Raw genomic sequence first — 13,305 nt, forward strand, 5'->3', positions numbered from 1 at the left:
TTCCATTTTTTGCCTCTCCTTTGCTCTCTGTTGCGATCGCCCTAGTGACTGTGCACAAATCAGCACTCGTGTTTCCCATCATTGTGCTGATCTGCTTTGCCTGTTGTTCTGACCCTGAGTTTCTGGCCCACTTCATTAATTCCTCCTTTAATGTGTTTCTCCTGTGTGTCCAGATGTGTCAGGGTGTGCAGGGTGCAGGATGTCTGGATGCTGTGCTTTGGATGAGATTCCAGTGGGATCGCAGCACCCCTGTGGTTCTGTCTGGTTTACTGCCAGATACATACTCCCAGCCTGGACACTCCAACACAGATAGCTGGCATCTACTCTCTGTGGCCTAAACATGGGTAAACAGCGGGCAACATTTTTATTTTTTGGATTGTAATGCACACCAGCATTGAACATTCTTAAATTCGTGAAATCCATAGATGGGCTACAGTAGACCCACATCAGAACAACCCTGTGAATGCATTGATGGCTACACTGTACGTGCTTCGAAGGTAAACAACCATTTATTTCATTTAGCACATGGGTTTCAAATGCAGCTGTTGCAAATTTGTAGATAAATTGGGGGGAGATATGGAACAGAAAGGAATTTAAAATGCAGACGGATTTGAAGTGGGACTGAATTCCTTATAAGTGTGCTCTCCAATATGCAGCTAACCAAGGCTACATGATTGCAAGATCTGGCATCCAATCAAGAACTGACAGTGCCATTTTAAGCTGTAACATCTTGGAAATGCAGCTGGCATTGCACATGATGTTAGAGGGTTCAGCGGAATACCTATATTACCAGTGTACTTTACCCAGGAAAAAACTGCCCACTGTTCACAGAACCATCCAGCACCGGAGGAGCCAATCAGTCCATCTTTGAAAGAGCTATCCGATTAGTCCGATTCTACAAGATACACTGCAGGATTTCACCAAGGCTCCTAGGCAGCACCTTCCTAACCCACAACCACTACCGTCTAGAAGGACAAGGGCAGCAGGTAGATGGGAACACCACCGCCTGGAAGTTCCCCTCCAAGTCACTCACCATCCTGACTCAGAAATATATCGCCATTCCTTCATTGTCACTGGGTCAAAATCCTTGAACTCCCATCATAAAAGCACTGTGGATGTACCTGCACCATATGGACTGAAGCAGTTCAAGATGGCAGCTCACCACCACCTTCTCAAGGTCAGCTAGGGATGGGCAATAAAAATTCTGGCCTAGCCAGCGAAGCCCACATCCCATGAATGAATAAAAAAATGTAAAATTCCCTTTTAAAAGTTACTATTATTATTATCTGCAACCACAGCCTTTCAGGCAGTGTATCCTAGGTCATATTGAAACGTCTAATTCTGAACACCTCTCCTTAACTTTCCCTGCTCTAAGGATAACAATCCAAATTTTTCTGGCCTATTCACGTAACCGAATTCCTTCATCCCTGGTACAAGTTTGGTAAATCTCTGCAACTCTCGAGGCCTTCTCAAAGTATGGAGCCCATAATTAGACAATACTCCAGCTGGTGCCTCATCAACAATTTATAAAGGTTTAGTATGGCTGCCTTTCTTCTGTACTCTACACCTCTGTATATAAAACAATGGGTCCTGTATGCTTTAACAGCCTTCCAACATGTCCTGCCACCATCAAAGATTCACATATGTGAAGTCCCCATGTCTGCCCCCCAACTTTAAAATTATACTATTTAGTTTATATTGCCTTTCCTCATGCTTCCTGCCAAAATGCATCACATCGCATTTCTTTGCATTAAATTTCATTTGCCACATGTCTTCCTATTTTGTATTTTGTAGTGTCCTAGGCCCAACCATCTTCAGCTGCTTTTTCAATGACCTTCCCTCTGTCATGCAGTCAGAAGTGGGGATGCTCGTTGATTATTGCATAATGTTCACGAATCCTCAGAAACTGAAGCAGTCTATTTCCATAAGCAGCAAGACCTTGACAATATCCAGGCTTGGGCTGACAAGTGGCAAGTAACATTTGTGCCACACAAGTGCCAGGAAATGACCACCTCCAACAAGAGAGAATCTAACCATTTGCTCTTGGCATTAAATGGCATTACCATCGCTGAATTCCCCCACTACTGGGGGTTATCATTGACCAAAAACTGAACTGGACTAGCCATATAAATACTGTAGCTACAAGAACAGGTCATAAGCTGGGAATTCTGCAAAAAATAGCTCACCTCCTGACTTCCCAAAGCCTGTTCAGCATCTAAAAGGCACAAGTTAGAAGAATGATTGAATAGTCTCTACTTGCATGGATGAGTCCAGCTCCAACAACACTTCAGCAGCTTGACACAATCCAGGACAAAGTGGCCCACTTGATTGGCATTCCATCCACCATCTTAAAAATTCACTGCCTCCACCTCTGACGCATGGTGGCAGCAGTGTGTACCAACTACAAGATACACTTAAGCAACTTACCAAGGCTCCTTTGACAGCACCTTCCAAATCAGAGACCTCTACCACCTAGAAGGACAAGGGCAGCAGATATATGGGAGCACCACCAGCTGAAAGTTCCCTTCCAAGCTACACACCATCCAGACTTGGAACTATATCACCGTTCCTTCACTGTTGCCAAATCCAAATCCTGGAACGCCCTCCCTAACAGCACTGTTGTCTTCCTACAACGTATGGTAGTAGCAGTTCAGGTTGGCGGCTACTTCTTAAGGGCGATTAGGGATGAGCAATAAACACTGACCTTGCCAACGATGCTCCCATCCCATGAAAGAATAAAAAAAAAAATCTGCTCCGCTTTGAGGCATTGCCGGGCTTGGTGTTTTCTCTGTGGGTGCAATCCAAAAGTTAGCGGCGGCTTTTGGCCCATTTGCTGTCCTGTGGGATAATGGCTATCCTGATCAGATCATTGTTTGCTGAACAAACTCACGAGTTCCTTTGATGCAGAGCATCCAGGAGGCCTGGAACAATTTGGGAGGGTTGGAGACAGGCACAGTCTTTCTGAAGGCACAGCTGCAGGATCTAAAGCTAGAATTAACTTAAAGAAGAACCAGCAAGTAGCAAGATGATCCAGCTGGATCTGTCCTTAAGCTGTTGGAATTTCAGGGCTAGTAAATTGCTTCAGAAAACATGCATAAATATTCTTCACTTCCTGCGGACCACTAGCCTGAAAATCCATAAGAACAATGGATGAAAATAGAGAAGGAACAGTTGAGTGTTGAATATACAATGCTGGTACAGTTGATTTTGCAATTTTTAAAAAAAAAATCGTACTTGGGATGCTGGCAGCAAGGCCTGCACTTAATACCTACCCCCAGCTGCCCTCAAGAAGCTGGTGGTGAGCCACCTTATTGAACCGTTGCAGTCCATGAGATGGAAACGCTCCTACAGTGCAGATAGGGAGGAAGTTTCAGGATTTTGACAGAGCAACACTTTGAGGAGCCGGCAGTGAATAAAATGGATTTTTCTCGCTTGTGCTGATCAAGTTAGGATGGAGGCATGCCTGCAAAGGGGACTGATGAGCTTTTAGATAGCATAAATAGCAAACTGGTTGATGCCAATGTGGAAGGGCAGAGCCTGCTAATGAATTCTGATGCAGAGGTTTCTTCCAGTAACTATTCTGCATGGCCTTTCCTGTTCATTCTCCCAGTTACGTTGTATTCCATGGGGAAAGCTTACCGATTCAGCATGTCTGGGAAGAACTCTTTTGTGCAGAAGCCTCAAAGTCAGCAAAAAAAATCCTCCCACGTATTCTACACCACTCCCTGTAGACTTTTGAATCTTAATTAAGACAACTATGGATAGCGCCAAAAACTTGTAGAATTGTAGCAAGGGCCTGAAGCAATCAACCTGCAAAATCAACTGTACGTAGCTGATGACCCTTTCAAGCAGAGCTTGGAGGGGGCCCTTCCTGCTGCTTAACATTGTTCTCTCCATGTCAATGAGAGAGTGTTGACTGAACACTGAGATCCAAAGTGGCAGTGCTGGTGTCAAATCAGTGTTGCATGCTGATTGACGTCATGCCAGATCTGTGTACTTCTGCTGTTCATTGCATGTGTGCCAACGTCTACACCAAGATAGAGTCTGGCACTCTTTGCATCGGGGGTGTGTGTGCAGGCATCACGGAGGCTATGATAGAACCCTAAGGGCACTTGCAGCACCCAAAAAATAGGTGCTATCAACACCAATTTCTCACCCGCTACATCTGCAGCACTGCTTCAAAGGGACAGCATGATTCGTGGTTAACTCTGTGCTCAGGTGCAAACTCCTGAGACATCACTCCTGGCTGAAATCAAGGTAACCTGAACCTGGAATGGTGTTCTTGTTGTCAGGATTACAGTGGGCTCCCATATTTTCAATCGCGATTCCAAACAACAACTTCAATAATTTAACAGTGGAGTGCCCACGGTGCCACAGAGCCAGCATCATTCAACGTTCTGATACCTCTCAGATTCATCCTCAGTCTCTGCCTGCTCAATCTGCAGACTTTGCCCAAGATTCAGATATGGGATAGAAGCACCCAAACCAGGCAAATAAAGCAGATATTTAACAAGGTATTCACAAAACACCTGTTATTGCTCCAGTTGGAATTTAGCAGGAAGAACTAAACACTAATTTGCCTTTCACAATTGCAGATTTTCTCGAAGTACTTTACAGCCAATGAATTGTAGTCACTGTGATAAGGCGGGAAATGCGACTGCCAACTTTGCACACACCAAAGTCTCCCAGTAAGGAGATAATGACCAGATAATCTGTTTTAATGATGTTGATTGAAGGATATTCACCAGAACATTGGAAAGGACTCCCCTACTTTTCATCAAAATAGTGTTAAGGAATGTTTTACATCCACCTCAGTAGGCAGATAGGGCCTCAGTTTAACAATCCATCTGAAGCGCAGCAGCTCTGAGAGTGCAGCACTCCCTCGGTCGACTCTTTTCTTCTCCACCGATGCTGTCAGACCTGCTGAGTTTTTCCTTCAATATAAGGTAGTCACCAAGAAATCAAATGGAATATTCAGAGTGGGACTTGAATTCGTCACCTTCTGACTAGACGCAAGAGTGCTACCAACTGAGCTCCTGGTGACACCGGCCAGGGGCAGATAATACACACTCAGGGCGGAATTTTCCGTGCCTGCTGGCAGCGGGCGTGAAGGTGGGTGTGAGCGGACAATACGGCAGGAAGACCAAACATCGCTTTCATGCCATTGTGAAACCAGTTTGCAGTCGTCTGCTCCGCCCATCAATGGCAGGCCATATTTCCGGCCACCACACGTCAGGAACTTCATTGTAACACATCTGCATGTCATTATAAGCCCAGCTCGCTGGAATCATTCCCCCCATGTCAACTTTACCACTCACATGTACAAGAAAAAATGCCATTGCAGAATATGCCTTGATAAGCGTGACGTGCAGAAGTTGGGACTTACCGTCAGGGCCTTGCTCACATCGCAGACACCCGAGGAGCAGAAGATGCTGGAACCCGACAGCAATGGGACCCTGAAGGAACGTGCATCGCATGCTGGGTGGATTCTCATAGACACGGCTTTGTCGTGAAGCAGACTACGGAAGGTGGAAAGTCACCGTTGAGGGTCTGCTTCGGGACTTCAGTGTCTTGGCCATGGTCTGCTACAGATGATTGTCGAGAGGGTGGAGAGGAAAGTGTAGGTTTTACTGGGAGAGGAAGGTGTGTCGGGGGAGGTGAGGTTGGAAGGGAGTGAAATGAAGATGTCGGGGGAGGGTGAGGTTGGGAGGGGGGGAGGGAGTGTGGGGAGAGGAGGGTGTAACAGCGGAGGACACAGCAACTGGGGAGGCAGGTGTAAGGAGGGAGGAAGGTGTATGGTAAGGAGCTCGGAGGGGGGATGGAGTTCAGGGCCAGGGAAGGATTTCGGGTATAGGAAGGATTTTGGAAGAGGGCAGGGCTTCAAGTGGAGGAAGAAGTTCTGAGGGGGGAAGGATTGTGAGTGGAGGAAGGAGTCCAGAGGTGGGAAGGAGTCTCAGGGGAGGAAGGAATCTGGGGGGATGAAGGAGTGAGGTGGAGGAACGAGTGAGGTGGAGGAAGGAGTGAGGTGGAGGAAGGAGTAAGGAAGGAGTAAGGGATAAGAGTGGAGGAAGGAGTAAGGAGGGGGCAAGGAGTCCGGAGGGAGAAGGAATCCGGGGGGGGGAGGAAGGAGTCCGGAGGCAGCGGGGATGAGGTCCTTAGGGGAGGAATGAGTAGAGGGGGCGATGTCCAGGTGAACATGCAAGGGAGGGGTCTGTAGAGTCAATGACTGCCTCCTGGGGAGCGAAATGAGGGTGGGCATGATGGAAGGGAATTGTGAGAATGAGAGAGGGCAGAGTGAGCTGGTAAGATGGTTGGGTGAGGATGTGATGGCATCAGTAGAAGGGACAGTGAGGGTGGTTGGTGGGTCTCTGAGGCAGGCACAGACCCTGGGGGTGGGAAGGAGGAGGTCAGGGAGCATAATGTGGATGGGGGTGGGACTTTTGGGAAGGAAGGGGACATGCACATTCACCTGGACATCCCCGAAAGAAAAGGGTTCTGGATGGTAGGTGTGAGTGGGGAGGTGGAAGGTGATGCCAGGAGGGTGGGCAGTGATAGGAGAAAGGACATGGGTGACTGGGGAAGAGGAAAGGACGGGGGAGCTAAAGACAAATGTTACACGTACCATGCTTCTAAATCCGAAAGTGAGCAGAGCCTCGTGTTGGGCAGGAACAGGTGCTGCATGGGAGTGTGAGCAGTGGGTGGGTGGAGATGCTGTTCAGCTCAAATGGGCAACTGAAAGCGAACCCCAACAGGCAGCATTAAAAATGCTCAGGACATTGAGTTGAGTGTGAAGGAGGAAGGATCCGCGTGCATGGGAGAGGCTGCACGAGGCTGTGAAAGGTCTTTCCACACACACACTTCTCCCTCCAGAATTACTTGCGGTCCACCTGAATGCAGCTGAGCTGCTAGTGGGGGGGATGCAGTGGGAGGACTAACGAAACCTGTCAATGAAGCTGAAAGACACCATTACACGTTATTCAGTGAAAGTGACTATGTTTTCAGATTATAAAGTGACAAAATGTATCCATCTGTGCAACCAACTGTGATCAGAATTTCTTAACTTTTCTAGGCCTACCACTTCTAGGTGCTGCCCTGACATCCGCAGCAGGGGTGGAGACAGCCTGTGCCATGGTTGGCCCTGTTGCCTCTGATGATTTCGTCGTGCATCCTCTGGTGAGCCGAGGCCTTGGGTCCTGGCTTGCTTTGGCTGTCCTCCTGTGGCCAGCTGCTCCCTCTGTGGTGACAGAGGATGAAGTTGAGGAGGTCGCAGACAAAGGGGACTCAGAGAGAGCGGATAGCTTCTGAGATTCCTGAGTGGATGACCCAGGCGTGTCCAGCTGCCGCTCCTCCTCCCTTCAGGTGCCCGAAGGCCCAGGCCTGGCTCCTTGAGAGGAAGGTGCAGCTGGAGGGACCCCATTTCCCTCATGTTGCCACTGCAGGAAGTCACCCATGGCTACCGCGATGGAGTGCAGAGACTCAACATCTGGCTTCAACTTAACAGATGCCTCTTCCCCAGCAGTCCTCCAGGTGCCAGGGAGCTCGGTCGCACCTGCCTCCTCCTGCAGCAGGCACGTGTCCGTGTGGTGACTACCAGACCGTGTACACAAGCCTGATCTAGATCTAGATCCCACCAAGGTGTGTGTATCTGTGCTGGTGCAGGGTGTGGGTAAGCGCTGTGACGGGTCTTCCAAGCCGCTTATTTCCAGCTCTTTAAAGGAGGAGGTGTCCTCGTGGCTGGAGATGAGGACCTGGATGGAGCTGAGGGATTGGCTGGTTGAGTGCGTTGAGCTCCCTGTAAACCAAAGTAGAGATAATTAGTGCAGGCAGCAGAGTCAAAAGCAGGAGAGAGAGAGCACTCACAGTTGCATTGAGGGAGGGATGATGTGGTGCAGGATCCTCACGTTGGTGTTCGCCGCTGACCTCACAGGCACTGCAGGTCTACATCCTCACCAGTCGGCGTGATGGCACCCTCCTCAACGTGAGTGAGGGGCCTAATGTGGGCCATTCCATCCCCGGTCTAGGACCTCTCCCTGCTGTTGTGATCCAGCTTCTCCTGCATGAAAACAGATGGAGAGAGTGTGAGCAGGACACATGGCAATGCATGGAATGTTTTTGTGGTGAGTAGAGGCATGGATGGGATGAGGACGCAAACACCAGAGGGTATGAGCCTGATGGAGATGTGAGGGTGTGTGTGTGAGAGTTAGTGGTGTTGTCCCTTGAGGTGTGAGATCCCTGTGGATGTGTGATGGGTTTGGGAGTATGAGTTGAGATTGATCAGAAGAGTGACTTACCTTGGTAGAGTGGAGGAGACCATTCATCCTCTTTTGTCAGAGGGTGGCTGTCTAATTTTGCAGGGCGTTGGCGCTGACCATCGCTGCCACTGCCTCCCATGCTGGATTTGTCACCTTGCTTGCTGGCCTTTGTCCAGAACAAGTGTAGAGGACATCAGGGCGGGCCTCCACGGCGTTCAAAGGGCGTTCCAGAGATGTGTCACTGAATCGGGGGGCTGCAGTCTTCTTGCCTTTCAGAGCCATGTCTTCTGTGCGGCAGTCCTGGGCTGGAAGCACTGATGCCTGCACACGGCGGCACTTTAAACATAGCGCCCAGCATGTGGAAGCGGCAAGATGACGACATGACAGGCAAATTGGAGACCGCCAGCCAGCGAAACGGTGTGTTTCTTGGGAATGCATGATTAATACGGTGAGATTGGGACGGTACGGTATGAAAAGCCGCCATTCTGGCTGACAGGTAAAATGTAAAATGTCATTTCTCCCGCCTGTTACCGCACTTAGTACAAATCTGGGACGATTTTCTCAAGCCTTAACCATCAATTGGTGAGTTAACATTGTCGCATGAAGGAAGTTGTGACCTTGGGAGGTCCAAATAATCTTTCTTGGGGCTCTGAGAAAAGGAACGCTTTTGCCTTTTCAGGGGGAAAGCTATATTTCATTAACATTTCCTGGCCATGTCCTGCACTGTCCATTTATACTTTCTGAAAGTTTTCAACTCAATACTCTTTATCTGAGAGCTTTTAAATGAAGTGAGTGCTTCTGAAATCATCAGTTTCATCATTTTATGATGAAAGGGCAAGAGCCAGCTGCTAATTGCAAAGCCAGGGAGTTGGGCCCTTGATTAGTGGGCACAAATTCAAACGACCCTCCTCTAGATTGACATTTTCACCTCAACTTCACTTAGATGGAAATATTTGCCAAACAGGCAGACCAGCATTCAACTAAAAGAAATAACAGATAAGCTTACCTTTATTTCTTGACTTCATGTTTCCTCTTTTAGCCAGAGGGGCACAATAGCCTGGAATGCAAGTTTTTTCTCACCTCTGTGGCTTTCATTAACTGGAAAGTTATGTTGCAGGGCAGCTAAGCTTTCCTGATAACTTTTTTCCTCCTATTGTTCAAATATTCTACCAGCAATGAACATCTCAAGGGAGACATACTCCACCCAGGGATGGTTTTGGCTGAATGTTAGCTCATGTCAGGCTGGTTCTTAAGGTAGGCCCTGGAAATAGAAATCCATGTTGCTATTAGCCTAACCAAGTTTTTGGATTTTCTGTCCCTCTGTTATAGAGTTGATTTTCCAGGCAACTTTTCTTGGTAGAAATATTGAACTTTATTTACAAGACAGCAACAGCAGCCGCATGTGTGCATCTAGCTCTGTAACTAAAGAAGAGCTCCCTCCTAGAGGTTCCCCGCGCTGTTAACACACTGGTTTACACAGATCATGTGATCTTACAATACAGGATTATTCTTAAAGTTACAGTCCTACATTTATCGGAATTACTACATTCCTCCCCCTTTAACTTTTCTGTACATTTTCTATTTACAAGGATATTTATCTCATGATATTACAATATTTACACAGGCCATGAAGTTACAAGTTCAGTCTTTCAGGTGGTTTCCTAATCCGTGAGGAACACCGTAGCTCCACAACTTCTGATTCTTTGACAGGAACCACATCCTCTGGAACCGCATTAACAACAGGTACCCTATTAGGCACAAGCAATTCAGTGTCTTCCACTCTGACAGAGACATCAGGTTGTCTATCCTTGGTTTAGCAACTTCAACAGGGATCACTGGTTCAGTAATGGTTACAGGTGGAACATCATTTTGTTGGGGTATCTCCCTTTCTCTTAAATGATCCACATGTTTACGAGTCATCCGGCCTTCCACTTCCAAACGGTATGACAACGGTCCAGTCACAGAGCTAGCTTTACCAGGTAACTACTTCAGTCCTCTACTGAAATTCCTTACATATACTGCTTTTCCAACAGTAAATTGTCGCTCACGACTATGCAAATCATGAGTCACATTTTGGTTCCCTTGACTTTTCTCCACCTTCCCTTCCAAATTGGGAAGTATCAGGCTTAGCCTTGTTCGAAGACAGCGCCTCATCAGTAACTCTGCATCCTCTTCCTACGTGTCTTCTTCTTTCTACCACAGAATTTAGTCTCGGACCTTTTTTTTTTGACTTCACTGTCGGCTAGACTTCTCTGAAGTGAAATCTCAACTTGTCTTAGTTCAGTAGTCGAGCTACGCATTATTTCCTTATCTACTCGCATCTTGGAAAGTTCTACGATGTTTGCTTTCAAAGTTTCTTTAGCTTCATTCAGCTGATTCTTCTGTCTCCTTCTTGTATCTGTTGTCTTCCTCCTGGTACCTTGAACATTGATTTGTCTTCTCTGCCAACTGGTGCTTCAGTTCTGTTCAGTCGCAAGCGTTATTTCTAATGCTTTCTTAAAACCACGATTCACTTCAGCCAGCAATCTTCACTGAATAGCATCTTCCTGCACGCCACATGCCAAACGATCTCTGAGCATATCATTCAGGGTTTCACCGAAATTACAATATTCCGTTTCTCTTGGTAATTTTTCAGAGGCACAAACTTTGACCTCAGGGATCCTTGTGTTGTGTGAACAGGCTCAACAGGTTTTCCTTCTCTTTGCAAAACTCACTCGCTTCATGTTGAATTCTGTCACTCAGCAGAGTCTCCTTGGGTTTCTTCTGCTGTTCCTCCATGTCATTGTTTAAGATAGTCTTCATTTCTTCAGGTTGCTGAATAGCTACACATTCCTTCTTCATCCTGTTGCGGTCCTTGGATTCTCCAGGCTCTTTCTGAAGTACCTTGTCTTGTTCCTTTTCCAACTCAGGGACTCTTCCAGCTTCCTTTTGAAATCTCACTGGCCAATCAAGGTTAATTTCCCTCAACCAATTTCAACCTAGAAGCCTTGGTCCTTCACCTTCTACCACCATCACTGGTAGTTGTGCTGTTTGATGTCTATAATAAACAGGTACTCTGGTGATACCTTTTACGTGGGTTTCTTCGCCTGTGTACGTTTACAACTTGGCAGAAGTTTGTTCCACATTTAATTGTTGAGCACCTTTATTTAAATATCTGAAAGTGTGTTCTCCCACTACAGTGGTAGAAACACAAGTGTCTACTTCCATTTTTAAAGGCTTACAATTCGCTTGCACTGTGACAATAATTAGCTCTGTCTTCCCAACTTTCATGTTGAATAATGAATAAATGTCAGAATTGGTTGTTTCTGGCTCTTCCACACTATGTGCTTCATTGGACTTCGATTGTTGCCTGTTTTAATCTTGCTTTGCAATGTTTTAATGTGTGCCCACGTTTGTGACAAAAATAACACTCTACTTTTTAAATTACCAATCGTTAGGAGTGTGACTGTTTCCGTGTCGATAAAAATTAGTTTTCAAATTTGCTGCTAAGCTGTTTCCTCTAAGTTTTCAGTTAGTGGGGGCTGTTTCCCGCCTTGCAGCAGAGTCCCGGCTTTTTGCGCCACTTTTGGCCGACTGTTCCTGCCCAACTAGGAAAACAATGCCTTACAGCACTTTCCATCGCAAGCGCTATTTCTAACTCTTTCTTAAAATCAAGATTCATTTCAGCCAGCAATCCTCCTGCACGCTACACACCAAACAATCTCTGAGCATATCATTCAGGGTTTCACCAAAATTACAATATTCCGTTAGTTGTTTTAATTTTGTCACGTAGGTAGCAATGGTTTCCCCCCGAGGCTCTAGTCCGTGAATTGAACCTGAACCTTTGCATTGTGACTGAGGGCTTGGGTTGAAAATGTCCCTTAATGGGGTCCACTAATTCACTGAAGGTCTTTGAGTCTGAGGCACTGGGGGCCGTCAAGCTTTGAATTAAACTAGGTTTTGCTCCCACAAATGCTCAGGAGAATTACCCTCCTCTTTTCCTCCCCCATGATTTCACTGGCTGGAAAGTAGAACGCAAGACATGCTATATATTGAGACCAGTCATCTGCGGCTTGTTCAAAGGGATCGATTCTGCCAAACTGTGGAATCTCAGATGAATATATCTTCCTTTCTTTTTAATTATCTTAGATACAATCGCTGGGTGAGGGACAGTACCGGATCTGATTTATTCTTGTCACCAGTTTGTTATAGAGTTGATTTTCCAGGCAACTTTTCTTGGTGAAAACTTTGAACTTTATTTACAAGACAGCAACAGCTATATTTGTGCATCTAACTCTATAACTAAAGAAGAACTCCCTCCTGGACGTTTCCCCCACTGCCACCTCATTGGTTTACACAGATCATGTGATCTTACAATACCAGATTATTCTTAAAGCTACAGTCCTACGTTTATCAAAACTATAATTACTACACCCTCCTCTTGTTATTTTGCTCTACCTTGACAATTTTTATATCACTGATCTTTTTTAGTCTACTGTTGTCAAACATTATTCCTTTACTGGGCTTCCATGGACTTTGCAGTGTTGCTCTGTACGTTAGTGATAGAAAATACACAAGCATGGTCCACCGGGAATTGTCCTCTGATTTTGCTTCCATCCCTCAGGTAGCTTGGAAATCAGGAGGTCACTGAGTGGGAAAAAATGGATAATAGCTTGTCTCAACAACATATTTCATGGTTGACTGTTAATTTATTTTTTTATCATATCTTTAAGCTAAATCTTCTTTCATTTTAAACTCCTGTGTGCAATTTGTTTTCTTGTCTAAAGAAGCAACGTGTAAAACCTGATAAGGAATACATGCAAGTGAAATAGATAAAGATGTATCTATATAGAGAGGGTACATGACACGGAGCAATTGTTCACAAAAATAAACTATTTGATGGAAGGGAACCCAATACAAAGCACCACAAGTAGAAACAAGTTTTGTTAGCTGATAAGAAAGCATAATACTGTGGATGCTGGAAATCTCCCCTCCACTTTCAGCATTCCAATGGGACCATTTCCTCTGTGATACACTGGTCCACTCCCCTGTCACTCCCCCTCCTCCCCAATAA

The 13,305-nt window shown here is 46.2% G+C and overlaps 1 long non-coding RNA gene across 1 annotated transcript in view; it reads right to left on the reverse strand.

The window, feature by feature from the left end:
• Positions 1-12,470: 12,470 nt before the first annotated feature.
• LOC144680284 (uncharacterized) overlaps positions 12,471-13,305 on the reverse strand; it is a 47,160-nt gene continuing 46,325 nt past the window's right edge. The window contains exon 3 of the long non-coding RNA XR_013576521.1: positions 12,471-12,878. This is a non-coding gene — a long non-coding RNA (uncharacterized LOC144680284). The remainder of the gene's footprint in view (positions 12,879-13,305) is intronic.

Source organism: Cetorhinus maximus, chromosome 5 (genome assembly GCF_964194155.1).
Source record: "Cetorhinus maximus chromosome 5, sCetMax3.hap1.1, whole genome shotgun sequence".
Taxonomy (NCBI): domain Eukaryota; kingdom Metazoa; phylum Chordata; class Chondrichthyes; order Lamniformes; family Cetorhinidae; genus Cetorhinus; species Cetorhinus maximus.